The following is a 14,576-nucleotide window of genomic DNA, read 5'->3' as shown; positions in this document are numbered from 1 at the left end:
CGCATTCAGCTGACAAATAATCATATACTTCAATGATAATAACGTACTGTATGTGTGTGTATGTGTGTGCGTGCGTGCAGTTGCGAGCACTTGTGTGTGTACTGTAATAGAGACAAAGAGACAGAGTGACAGAGGAGTCTCTGGGTTCACACTCGGTCCTCAGAAGATGCATCTGCAAAGCTCAAGGTAAATGAGTCCATTTGAATACAAATCCGGGTCGAACTGGGTCACAGTCATAATTGTCTCTGTAATTAGATTCACTCTCCGAGTCTCTGGCTTGTGTCACTCCGGCAGACAGCAGCGGTGCACTCAGGAGGATGGACCAAAATACACAGTTAGCCTCTGGATCCAGGGGTCGAACGGTCAAGAAGAGGTGAGGACAGGCGAGTGTGCACATTCCCATATAATGGTCCCTGGTGTAATGATGTTTTTGTCACTGCCCTTTCCCACTCTCATTAAGGCATTCTTGGTAGGTCACATTGCTTTCAGAACTATAGATGCAATGCTTCGGCAGTTTATGTACACTAATGATCCCAGTTGTTATGGTACTGTCATGGCATTGGCTGTCATTCTAAGGCACTTGTTGCTATGTTGCTTCATATCAGTGTCAGCACGTGGACCAAAATAACTGCATTGTCCCTTCTTACGTCTGAAAGGCTCTGTTTTCATCCCACAGTTTTCACAAAGCTTACAGTGTTTCCGACAAATCCACGCAGCCAATCCATAATCTGAAGGGCAGGGATTTCATTTACAACATCTAAGCGAGATGTCAGGCTTTATAAAAGCTGCTATGATTTTCAATTTCTACTGCTATTATATAGGTAGTGAGCAGAGACACTTACTAGTTGAAGTCAAGGTCTGAGATGCTTTAAAGTCCCCTTCTCTCCTCTACAGGTTAACAGTGTGCATTTGCATTAATCACCATGACAACTGCCTCCTGACTGTGTGTTATGCCTGGCAGAGAGAAGAAGAAAGAAAGCAAGCAGCATGAGAGATGGCGATAGCCTCCTGACAAGATGTATTTTAATTTCACACTTTGTGAATATTTTCACTTCAAACTGTTATGCATTCCGCTTTGCTCAAATCACGATTATTGTATGAAAAGATGAGGCCGTAGCACGCAAGCTGTATTACTTTTAGCTTCTAAGACCAGATCTATCCACTTCATCTGTGTCTTAGAAATCTAGAAAATCAAGTAGTAGTGCAGTTTTTACATCCATCTGTATGATTATCATGTCCAGGGTTGCGGAGGTGTGGAGCCTGTCAGGTTTCAGGTGAAAAGTAAGATTGACAAGGGAAGGCAATTTATCTATATAGCACACTTCATGGACAGCTGGACAAGATGCTTTACAAATTACATGATAAAATAAATAAGACAGGCTTAAAAAAACATTAAACACACAGGATACACTCTAGCTACCATTAATAGCTAATGTTAGTTTAGTGACTAGCTGCATAATATGTATTTACAGACAAATTCACATGTACATGCAATTAATGGCACCTACAGACTAACATTTCAGCAATTTATAAGTTTATTGCAAGACACACTGTGCGACATGGATCTAATAAACTTGGATAGAACATCAACTTTGATGTATGTAGACTGTATGATGATCGCACCTACTGAACCATCTGAGCCACTATAGGAACAATGAAGCTAAGCAAGAATTGAGCTTTCCATGCTACGCCTTTCTTGGCGCAGTCATGATAACAGCTGGAGGACACATCATACAAACAAGGCTCCTGCTGCCACAACTCAACAAGATTTTCTTCTTTGTTGGAATCCCAAACATTTCGTTTTGCTTGTTTTACTTTCCATCAGCGTGTTATTTCATGCTGCATTGCTATTGGTTGGTTAGAAGCCGTACGTCGTAGCAGCAGTAACATTGTGAGATGGTTATCCTAAGTTTCTGACGCTGTCAGAATTTTGTGCCAGGATATCTTTGGTCGCAAGACCGACACAACGGCCATCTTTGAACATCTCTCACAGTGTGACGTAGGACCACCTTTTGGAGTCACAACCAAAGATCTTATCATGTTTTTTTCACATTGGTCATCTTTCGTCTGGGACAGCCCAAAATCACACAGAGTTAAGAGTTTCAAATTCACCTAATCTGCATGTTTTTTTGGCAAAATAACATCTGTAAGCTGATATAGTACTACAATGTTCCCCGGTATCACTCCGTACACATTACTCATTTAGAAAGTTACCAATTTACTACAGTAATTACTCAACTTAACCCACATGTCACATATTCTGTTTTCATTTTGATTCAATTTAACTGAAAACAAGACATTTTGGTTCAACAAGCAGCTAACGTTAGCTTAGGGACTGTTCATTTTTATGAGAGGGAGGGGTTGGTGCTAAACGGGGGAGGCCCATCAAATTTTTTTAAATAATCTTTTCAAAATACGTGTTTTGTCATTGTTTGGTGACGGGACTCAGTAAACGTTTCTTAGGAAATAAACCATTCAAACCTGCCTATTTATTTTGTCTTGGAATATGAAGGGTTAAATGAGAAATCAGAATTTCGCGCCTCCACCGTTGTTGGGAACAACATGCTTCTTTCAGCTCTGTGATTGGTGGTCCAGCTGTAATTTTCAGAGGGCCGAGTAATTCAAATGACAGTAAAATTGACCAATCATAGCCTTACTCTCCCTCTAAATGGGCGGGCTTTGTTGTCGCTACTTAACGACAAGTTTAGGCTGCTGTGAGCTGTGAAAGGGTCTGCACTATTAACACCTGTGCTACGCCGAATAGGCAGAATCCGCACACCGTTGAACAGTCGTAGTCCGGATCCGCCGCCAAATTTCAGCGTCGAGAGCGGCGTTTACGTCACAACGACTACATGGCCCATACTAACACAAACAAGTCAAAGAAGATTGATAAGACAGAGAACCGATGAATAACATTCAGGCTCACATAAAAACATGTTGTGAACATTACTGTCCATGCTGGCAATTATTTGTCAGCTAGGAAAACCACCATAGCTTTTGCCCTGTAGACCGACATGGTTGTTTTGTCAGCTGACAATTACATGGTTGCTGCCGCTGGTTGACACGTCACTCTCCGTTTAAACAGTTTTCCCGCCCTTCGCCGTCAGATGAAGCGGTGCGCCGACGGACTGAAATGGAGCGGACCCAATCACAAACTAGCGGGAAAAAACGAAACAAACCAGGAGTCACCATGGCTAGTGAGGATTATCCATGCCTTATTCAGGATTAACTTTTCATGAAAAGTTGGAGTTAATCGGCAAAGGAAGACCTACTCCAGAGCTAATTTGGTGCAGAAAACCAAGGATTTCCTTTACAAGCAACTTTCGCTAATGTGATCATCAAAGGGTAAGTTTTTAAAATCTAATAATGGCCGCCGAGCCAGCTGATATTATTCTGGCCGCTGCGCCACTGTTGTATGTTATAGTATATTTGGGAAAACAGTCATTAATATGCACATGTTGCTAATGTGTGTGTGTGTGTGTGTGTGTGTGTGTGTGTGAGAGAGAGAGAGAGAGAGAGAGAGAGAGAGAGAGAGAGAGAGAGAGAGAGAGAGAGGCTTATCAGATGTTGGTTTTGTGTGGTAGGAGGGTTGCTGTCATGCACCCATATTCTGATGAAGTGCACACAGCTTGTGTGATGATGTGATTATTTTGCTTAAGACGTTATTTGTTTTGGTGATAACTGTCACTCCCTCCTTGCTGTTTTCTCGTGACATTGGTTGGACTAAGTTAGCGTCTTATTTTTGTTTCAGAGCTGGAATTGTTATATGTAACTTTTGCACTATTATAGGAGAGGACACAGTAAGTTGGCCTGCTAGTTTGCTTTTTTCCCGACGAGGTTTAAGAGTCACGGTTCTGTTAAACGTAATGATTGGAAAAGTTCAGCCTTTGCTTTTTATTTTTTCTGATATTACCTACCTTTGGTGTGACTATAATAAAATATGGTTATTTATGGTGGAGGGAGGGTCATGCATGTCCCCCCAGTCACTCAGGGAGGCTCAAGGGAAATATTTGTAGCTCAGGGGAGGGGTAAGATAAAAAAAAACAAAAAATAAAAACGAAGTCACACCCCAGCCACAGGCTCTTTGTAACAATGACTGAACACATGCAGCTCTTTAGAGTAGTCCTGTCCTCAACTGAAAGCTTACCAACTGAATTAAGGCAAAACTAGCAGTGGCCAGCTGGCAGCAAAGAAGACAAAGTAAATGTAAACAAGACAACTTCTGAGTGATCAGGGGACACATTTCTTCACTTTTGGTAGAAGCTAACTGCTTCCACACATCTCCCACCCCAGCACCAAGCTACCACATCTGGCAGCAGTCTAACCTCCGAACACACAGACAAGAAACTGCTATCAACCCTCCATCAAGCTACCAGTACGAGTGAATTTCCAAATAATCCCAAACATTAATTATAACTACACAAACTGTAACCACTAGTTATCGTGTTACCGCTGATACAGAGTATCGCTGATAACAAGTCTTGAAATCATTTGCCTGTAGAAGAATTAACTTTGTTAAATGACTGTGTGCTTTCTTCTCACCATGTATGTAAATGTGGTCATGTTAAGTCAGTCACCAGGTTTTATATGTTTGATATTTACATTTCACTTAATCATCTCTCATTAAAACCTGAGGGCACAAGCGAACAGTAACGCTCAAGCAGAATATTAATCTGCCTCTCTACCTCCATCTCAGGAATTAATTCTGCAACGCGCACCAGCATTCTTTGGACTAGACCCTAATTAATTTTTGGTCACACTAATTAATTATCAACTGAAAAAAGTGAGGAGCATATAGGAAATGCTGTAGCATGTGACGAGGAAGAGGGGAGATAAAAAAAAAAGAAGTTGCCGCTTGTATAGAAGGCGGCGGGTTGATGTACATGCTAAACAGTGTGTAAAGTGAATGTAGTGAAATGATCCCATTTTCAAAACCTAAACTTATGAACTTTTGATGTAGTTTGTGAAAATGTTCCTGTGTGTTAATTGCATTTTTAAATTCCTCATATTACACTGTAGCATAAATTCTGTATTAGCGCTACATTTTCAGCAGTTCACTGCTCTCTATTGTAGGTTACACATATGCAAATGATCTTCACAGCCACATTGGGAAAAAATAAAAGATAGAAAGGGCATGAGCTTTCTATTTTCAGCTGACATGTTATCTTGCATATTTCAAAGATTAATTGCCGCTCCCTGTGGAAAAAAGACATCTGTCCTCCAATTATTAAAGCAATTGTTTTGTTTTGCTAGCTTATTCTGTGGGTCAAGGGGGTCCTCTGGCTGCTGATGCATAACACTTCTGAGACGAGACTTAGGAATGCTAAAAGGTTTCATAACCCTGGATCGACATTGAGGATAATAGTAGCTACTCTCTGGGAAGCAAGTAGCCTTTTGGTACTACAGTCAGCTTGGAAAATAGCTGACACAGAGAGCACACATGATGCAGCAGTTATGTGGGAACCTAAAATGTCCAATTTTGGTGATTTTCATGCTTCCAGGGTTTATCATCAAGCTAAAACCAAGCTGTTTAACTTTACTTCTCGACAAGTTGACATTTAGATGATAAAAAGCTTTCAAACTGTAACATTCCTCTATTTTTATAGATGGAATTTGTTTTTCTTCCCAACAGAAGTTGACTACTGCATGTGATAACAGAAATTAATTGTCTTTCCATAATTATCTCAGATTGACTCTTCTGAAACTGTCCGTGATCTTAAAATCTAAAAAACTGAAATGATCAAGGAAGGTAGGATGCAACCAAACTAACATACCAGCTCTGTGCGTCGTCTGGATGGTGTGAGGTTTGGGAGAGGTACGTAACCAAGAGGCAGAGAGGCTGACTGACTGCAGCGCGTCACGTCCAATCACTGTAGCAGACAGGCAACAGGTTACTTTGCATTTTAATTATGAGAAGGTCAGGCCAGGGTTTGTGCGCCAGCATTGTGCTTCATGTGATTAAACATGCACCGGACGCATAATTTATAGAGCACGGAGGACGCTTTGACCCCATCGCAGTTTTTACAATCTCCCACAAGCCTTTGTTGATGCAACATAAATAATGCCAGTAATTTATGGCAGAAGGATGAAGGTTGTTGGTGGGAAAGAAGGAAAAAAAAAAAATCAATGATACATGATTAGGCAATTTAATTAACGCTCTGTTTCTTCAAAATCATACTTTTTTTTTCTCTTCATCACACATTCTCTGTCTTTTTTTTTTTTTTAGCAAGTGTTCTCGCCAAAAGAAACAGGAAACATCTAAAAAGTACATTTCCCACCACAAACCTGTGGTTGCAAGTTTCAGCCCTTTAGATCTTCCAGCTTTTGTCACCCAACAGATTTCACTGTGGTTCCGCATTCTCATCTTTTATTCCCACTATGCTATTTTGAGGGCCGGCACTCACGAATGCATGAGGCGAAAAATAGCTGGCGTAGATTACCTTCTGTAGCTTGAGAAATTTTAAAACATCAGTTCTTTATGGGTGTCAACATGCCAGCATCCACCGTCCCTCCCTCAACAAAAAGGCTGCCCCTTTTATCCCCAATTTATTTCCCATGGAATACTGCTCTAATTCACATCCACGTTCACCCCCTCCCATAAACGCTTACAGATGCCATTCACTTTGCCTCAGAACAGTAGCCTGGCCCTGCTCCATAAGATCTAGTTCTCAGACTTTAGCCTTTTTCCCATTTGCATACTGTAACACAGCAGAGGAGGGAGGGCTAACTTTCTCACATGGGAGGCCAAAGACTGTGACATAATTGTTTGGCACATTATGAACACTCCGTGGCTGTGAATGCAGCCTCCCATGCTTGGCTGAAGAATACACTCGGGCAGAAATTGGACGTTTTGTCACTTGAGCGAAGGGAGGGGTCACTATCAAAATAATGTGTTCCCACCCGCCCTCTAGGAAATGCTTGCCCACCCATGTCCAACTGATGTCAACACTGAGCAAAACAAAAAGAGCAACAACCTGTCGTAGCCTCAGGGCTGCCCCACTCTTGGGCTTAGAGCCCATTCATGTAATTTTAGACCAGCAGCCTTTTCAATGACAATAATCCACCGTCATCATGGTTTTAATGGTGTTTTTCAATATAGCTCTCCAGATCCACTCTCAGTCCAAACCATAAGCATCCTGTAGTACCTTTGAACAGACACCAGACCAGACAAACAGAGGAGGTGATGACATCCCTCCCCTCCCGCTCCTCTGCTGATATTACTCTTGGCCTTTGAGTGCCTCTGAAAAATTCCCCTATGATGAGCTGGAGGCGTCTGCTCAGCGGAGAGGTGATTTCCATAAACCAGGTCACTGTGGTGATGGTTAGGACTGTAATCACTCATATCCACTTCACCATGAGGGCATACTATTGTTTTGTCCCTGTGCCGAGCTCCGGTCACCTCCTTTACATGAGTAAAGAGGACTTTCGGTTCTGCAAACGTGGAAGCAAAAGATAAGAGAGGGGGAAGTTAAAATTACGAAGACTTGTTCCCTTGTTTCTGCGGTCAGTTCCAAATGACATCTGAACAAGAAATCACAGTCAGTAGTGATTTAATATATCCTGAATTGTTTTCTTTAGTTTCTCACAAATTAATCATATTTGTAGCATATGGACATCAATATATCAGTCTAAAATTGACTTTTAAAACATACCATAAATGTCTAGAAATATTAAGCCATGGTTATCTCTCTTATGTCAGTAAGGCTGCAGTCAGTTAGCTTACTTAGCATTAGGCCTAGAAACAGGAAACGCTAATAAAACTAATGCTAAAATACAGCTAAATGCTAATAGTACCACTTTGTCTGTTGCTATTGTAACTACAGCAGTGAAGAAAGTATTCAGGCCTTTTACATAAAACAATATTATTTGGGAAATAATCTTTATCGCTTTCTTGACAGTTAGATGAGAAAATCAATGTCACTCTCATGTTTGTACGCTAAATATGAAGCTAGAGGCAGCAGTCGGCTAGCTTAGCCTAGCATAGAGACTGGAAACTGGGGGAAACAGCTATAGTCCTGCTCTGTATGAAGGCCATAAAATCTGCCTACCAGCACCTCTAAAGCTCACTAAGTACAATCTTATATCTGTACAAAAACCATGTTTCACCATTTTGCAGGGGATTATGTGTCAAACTGTATCTTGACCAGGCACAGTGACTTGCTTGAGTCATCGCTTTTAGGTTTTTACACTTTAAATTCCCTAATTTCATCCTACCCAAGGACGAATAGAAAACACACACAGTGATAAACCAAAACAGCACGATGACTCAAGAGTTTTTCCTTACTCTGGCATCACTATCGCAGATAGATGGCAGCTGTAGCCAAGGTCCTCATCTCTTTAAAAACGCATCTAAAAATATGTCCAAACATTATGGGAACTTTGCTTGTTTTCCTTCCAATTTCAAGTTCATTTTTCATGCGAACCACTTTTGACCTTACATGTGTTCCGCTTGTTGAAATTTAAGTGTTCGAAATGTTGTTTTTTTTGCCTCCAAAGTGCTCTGACATTAGGAGACAGAATCCAGTAGAACTAAAGCACCAATCTGCTGAGATACACTTTTGATATGAATTTTAAACAGGGAGGAGAAGAGGCTTTTGGAGTTTACACCAACAGAACGGGGATGTGCACACTCACACACACGCACACACACACACACATAGGCAGACACAAAGACGGACTATCAATACTCCAAGGTACACTGAACCTATTTATTTGCTGTTTGTTTTCAAGTCATGGTTGGAACATACAACAAAAACAACTCAGCCTAGTTTATATTTTAATTAGTTTACCACTGTTGCGTATACAAATCATAATTCTGCCAACACCCCGCAATGGATCCCAATAAATGAAATGTACATTTTGAAAATTGAGCAGGCACGCTTCCAGAATAAAGGCCTAGTTAATCATACACAGACAGTTATTCATTGATTCCCCGCATCAAGTCGACTTCTGATACCACACTTCCTCCTTATTTCCCCTCCAGCTATTCATTCCTTTTATTTGCATGACAGACTTCATGCAAGAACCGTCTCTTTTTCTTTCTCTCTTTTTTTTTTTTTTTCCTGACATTGTTTGGTTTTGTCGGTACGTATCCTGTTGTTTTGTTTTGAGGGGGTAAAGGTATTTGGGAGACTGAGACAGCCGTATCAACCCTGTTTAGCATAAAGCTTGTGGCTGGCCCCGTCCGTGGCCTAATGAAAAGTAGAAGATAGGCTATGCTTGTCATGCTTGGCTAGCCCTGTGATCGGCAGACTGTGGACAGTTACTCTGCTTGCATGCCAATTAATCTCACCCTCTGAATTTCCCACCGTCCCTGTTTTATTCACCACTTAATGGAAAAAAAGTCTGAGGGGTTGGCTTAAAACAAATCGTCATCACAACAATGCATGTTGGATTTATGTGCACTACACGGACTTTTATCCTCATTTTTGTGCCTGGAGATTTTTATAGTTTCACACAGATTGATTCACTTTGCATGCTTGCTTCAGATATGGACATTATAGTCTAATGGTTTTATTTAGCTGGAGATAAAATAAGGCAGTACTGTAGGAGTCCCAGTTGTGCGGGATTACAGCTTTCCACGGACTGTTAGATGCCTCTCAGGATCATATTTTCCACCTTTTGATATGGTGCATTGGTTAAAGGGCACTTTCAGCCATATTAGCATGCTGCTCAGGCAGCCGCTGAACATTATTATTCTCTTTTATTTATGTGTCAAAGCAGTGGGAGGAACCTGGATCCCAGCTCAGGCTCAAACGCTCCTGGCTCCGTCTCAACAGACAGCCTGAGTATCTTTAAATGGCCAGTCATCACCATCGGAGAGCAGATAAAGATGGATTTCAGATGAAGATTCATTGGGTGAAAACAGACCTGAGCTTGCTGTTTTCAGCCCGCATCATTCATCATGCATCATCTGCTACATGCTTACACCGAAATAAATAAAAAAACAAACAGAGAAAAAAAATCTGAAAAGCACTCATACAGCTATTTTACAAATCAACATAGAGCTGACAAAAAAAAAAAAGAAGCCCATTCATCATTAATAATAGACGTGTTGGCTAAGCTCACAAGGCAAGTGAGGAATCCAGGTTACAATTTATGGGATAAATATTTCATCGCTAACATCTGTCTGTGTATTCTGTGCCAGCGTGTTTTGAAGTTGTTACAAATGAACGTCAAACGGAAAGTAAGTGAACAAGCCGTCGAGGGAATGGAACAAAGATGTAGCAGTGCTGGGAGGAGAGAGAGGAAGATTCACAAGGGGGGGAGAGAAAAAACCGAACAGCAAACAATTTTCCTTGGCTCGTCAAATAAATTAAGTATTCGGTTTGGTGGACTTTACTGTATTTCTCTCGTATAGGAGGAGAAAAAAAAAATGAGAGAGAGAGAGAGGAGAGAGGTGGGGGCAGGGGTGAGCGCGTACCCTCCTGTGCCCCTCCTTTCCCCCCCACCCCCCGTCTGTTGGGACCGTGCCACGGCTTGGACAGTACTCGCATTCTTCCACAGCTTATCCCAGGACTCTCTCAATTAAGCGCTAATAGGCAACCACACAAAAAAGAACGCTCAAATTAAAAAAAAAAAAAAAAAAGAAAAGAAAAAAGAAGGGGAGGCACTCACTTCGCTTACATTGAAATTATTTTGGGCTCTTTTTTTTTGTATGACTTTGAGGGGAAATGCCCACCTAATTGCCCATACTGTTTCCTATTTCCTGTTTCTGTTAATTTTCCGGGTTTTTGATTTGATTATGCCTGGAGGAATCCCCCCAGAGACAACTGTCTGCTCGCTAGAACGTGGTCAATAAGAGAACAGCACCTACATTGGGACTTGACAGCTCTGCTTTGACAGCCACTTCCATCCACAGAGCACAGGTCAAAATGTCAAGCGGCCCCCTTTTTTTTTTTTTGACAAAGTCTTGTGTTTTGACATTTTTAAAAGCAGCAATCCGAGTGCTTATTGCAAGCAATACCAATAAGTTAACAATTCAAATTAGAGTGTCGGCTTCCTTCCTCTCACTAAATAGCTTCCACTGCCATTGTATAATCAAGAAGAAAAGAATAACACAGAACATGAATACAAAGTGCCTATAGCAAAGCACCATACTGAGTAGAGACTAAAGCAGTTGCCACATCAGAGCACATCCATATGAAATGAGTTACTGATGGGGCTGTTTTTCAGCTTCAGAGAATATGGCACCGAATCAAAAACCCACACTTTCAAAAAGGAGGCAACCCCCACTCCCCATCACCGCCCGCCCCCCCACCCTAACAACCAAAAAATAAGGCTTAGGAGCCAAGCAGGCTGTGCACCCCAGCGTCTACACTAATGTGAGAATGACTTGTATTGATGCAGAAGGAATGGGGGTGTGGGGGATAAGTGAGAAAATAAGTGTTACATCTGATGGTTGTTCTGTGCGTATGTGTGCAAGGGTCTTTGATAAATGAATCATGGGTGCTTTCAGCGGTTACAAAAGTGTTAATTTCAGTCAAGTTCATTTGTTTAAATCTGGTTAAAACGCTCGTGCGGGGGAACCTTGCATCCCAAATAGCTGCCTTTTTCACACGTTGTCTCTCTCTCGACTTTACAAGTGCTCTCCAAATCCCTTTCAGTCAAGCCATCTTAGCAGGTAGCACACCAGGCTAAGCCTCATGAATGTAAACAGAAGTACTCGATATCAGAAAATATCTCCAACCTTCACCATGTTCTGTTTCTCTGTCTAATCTGTCTCCCGTTTCTTTATTTTTCATATTTACTATGTTGTTGACCGCGTTACATAAAGTCATGTTATTTTGTTTGCAATCAAATCCCAAAACACTTCAGTTTGGTTGAAAACAAAGTCGCTGAAGGTCATTTCTGAAAAGCGCTGAATACCACTCCCAAGTTCAAAGAGTTTTTCCCTCATCTGCATCCACTCAAGAGAGCTTTTCTTTCTCAAGTGCCGTAGTGGCCACAAGGACAACTACAAACATCGATAATTTAAATAAACTTAGTTACACAGGCATTTCTCAGATGGAGAGAAGCTCTGGAAAATAAAATTCAGAAGCAGAGGTAAATATGATGGATGGAGCCGAAAACTAGCTAATTTTAGGGGTCCCAGTGTGAAAATATGAAGACCTAAAGACAAATTTCCAAGCAATGTCATTGATGCATGGGAGTACAAAAACCCCAGAATGAGTTGAGTTGTGCCATAAACTGCAAGAATTGCATAAATAATGGGTGGAAAACTGTTTAATATCCCAAGAAGAAGAGTTCAGAGTACAGAATTAGCTTAGCATCTGGCAATCTGGTCAGAGGCCTGGATCTTAATGAGGTGGATAGTTAACAACATGCTGACATTACAAATGTAATAAGAAAAGAAGTGTCCCGTGTCCTTAACTTGTTTTGCCATTAGCAGGAATTTCATATACTGTTTGCTAACGTTACTTTTTAATGCTAACGTTACTGTGTCAGGTGGTCTTCTGTGCTGCCTGTTGATGTTATGGGATATAAGAAAGGTCTTTCCTCAACACCTGCAAGAGCTAACTTCACGTAGCCTTGGTTAGCGTTGTCATTGCTAGCTGCTCTTTTATGTGTTATGTTTGCCACTCAGAGCCGACAGGTGTCTATCAAAATGTGGCGTGGGGTAGAGATTTGGAAATGTGGTTTATCTCTGAACAGTAACTTTTATCAGATTTCAGCAAGTTGCTGAAATCTCTGGTTCTTAATAGTGAAAATGTGCTTGTCTATTGATTTAGACAAGACCAACTACCTATTTTCTTGGTGTTTGTCATATTCACCACTTTACACTCTCACATTAGACCTACTTATCCACAAAAACTGTTGTTCTTCGGCTCCACCCACTGACTTTTAATCCTTCCAATCAGATTTTTTCTGCCCTGAATTCAAGAAACTCTCCTGCTCTGATTCGCCAAACAACGACCACTAGAGTTGTTTCCCAGACCAGACAACCCTCCCATCACTGCGTGCAGAGTGCTCTGGTGGGCTGAACCAATGGAGAATGCACCATTAAATCATGTATCAGGGTAATCCGGAATCGCTTTACACCCAAGTCGGCTTTAAAGAGCACTGAAACTGGCTTTGCTGGTTAGCCACGGTCCTGCATCCCCCCCCCCTTCTGTTTTCTTTTCAGTGTATCCTGGGAACCTGGAGAAATAATTACATCATTGTGACTCTCCCTTTCAGCTCGTCCGATTGGTTTTGTGGGAAACTTGGTGCAGGAAGGAAGGCATTGCAGGTGCGTTCATAATTAGGACAATAGAATAAGCAAAGGAGCTGTGTAAATGTTCTCTGTCGTGCGTGTGGTGCAGATGGAGAGGTGTTTGCTGTGATTATTTGCACGTGTTTTTCCAGCGCTGCAATCATTTCTATCAGCTAAACATACCTTCTATCATCACTCATGTTCAGGGAAGCGTTTTTTAACCGAGTAATGAATGAAAACAACCAACGCGACTGACTGTTCGAACTAAATCAAAGGCGAGAGGTCACATGTGTTCGGCCTCATTAACGGACTATTAAACCTTTTGTGTGACTGCGGCCCCCAAGCAGGTTGTTTACATTTGTAACCCTAGCGTTTCCCCATCTCTCCCCCTGAAACTTCCATAATCTCAAAGGCCTTATCCAATGTTCAGACCTGTCCATTAGCTACAACTCCCAAACAGCTATTGTAGCGCCACAGCATGTGGTACACACTCTGCGGCATGTGTACTGCTAAAAAAAAAAAAAAAAAGCAGAGTGACACACAGTTTCTGTCTTTTGTTCCCTCATTCTCTCCATGTGCATATTTGTTGTGCTGCTTGTTCCTTGTGAAGTGGAGTTCCCATGCGACTGGCAGCCGTCTTGGCGTGAACCTGCCGCAGAAAGAATAGGCCACAGTTTTATTTATAGATGAGGCCCGCTATGACTGTCTGCATAATAAACTGGTGAATACTGTATGTTGCAGAGATGCAAAGCACACCTGCCACTTCGTACATGATAAGGTGATGAATGCAGGAGCGTGTAAACAGAAAAACAACTTTGTACCGTTGTAATTTTTTGTGAATCCTACTTCTCCTTTACCCTTACGCGGCGCTGCGCTCGCTTTCAAAGTGCACATTATCATGTAAATTAGTTATTCTGTAATAAAAAATGGGACATATCTCTAGTAAATATACTTGACACAGAGTTTGGGTTTGGGAAGACGTTTTAAAAGCCTCGGATAACTCTTTGAAATTCATTGGCATCGCAAATTGATTCTGACAGGTACTTTCACAAGGTTTATTTTCCAATATGTACATTGAAATGTGGCGTGCCCTACTAAACTTATTTTCAATTTGCTCAGTTTCACTCTGTTCACTTGAGGTCAGAGTCTCTCAGCGGGGAGAAACCTGGGCTGTGAATCTTCCATCTCTGACTCCGACTCCTTTGCACTTCAAAGTCTCACTGCGCACCTTGAGATCACCAACTCTGCATCTCAGATGGAGAATAAAAGAGATACATTATGCTTTGAAGAAATTGATCCCTGAAGATGGCAAGCTGGATGTCAGCCAGTGTGGTTATGATACTGTTATGGTTCTGCGAGGCTGTTTTTTATCCTTTTGTGA

At 41.5% G+C, this 14,576-nt stretch overlaps 1 protein-coding gene and 1 long non-coding RNA gene across 3 annotated transcripts in view; one reads left to right on the top strand and one right to left on the bottom strand.

Moving 5' to 3' along the window:
* The window catches only part of LOC122972444, a 36,584-nt gene extending 35,634 nt beyond the window's left edge, over positions 1-950 (bottom strand). Inside the window, exon 1 of the long non-coding RNA XR_006399749.1 lies at positions 843-950. This is a non-coding gene — a long non-coding RNA (uncharacterized LOC122972444). The remainder of the gene's footprint in view (positions 1-842) is intronic.
* A 1,802-nt stretch (positions 951-2,752) lies between these two features.
* adarb2 (adenosine deaminase RNA specific B2 (inactive)) overlaps positions 2,753-14,576 on the top strand; it is a 377,105-nt gene continuing 365,281 nt past the window's right edge. For both annotated transcript variants that reach the window (XM_044339071.1, XM_044339070.1), the window contains exon 1: positions 2,753-3,345. The gene's annotated coding sequence lies outside the window, so the exon portion shown is untranslated. The remainder of the gene's footprint in view (positions 3,346-14,576) is intronic.

Source organism: Thunnus albacares, chromosome 21, assembly GCF_914725855.1.
Source record: "Thunnus albacares chromosome 21, fThuAlb1.1, whole genome shotgun sequence".
In the NCBI taxonomy this organism is placed as follows: Eukaryota; Metazoa; Chordata; class Actinopteri; order Scombriformes; family Scombridae; genus Thunnus; species Thunnus albacares.
The sequence above is the reverse complement of the archived record's forward strand: the minus strand, read 5'-3'. Positions and strand labels throughout refer to the sequence as shown.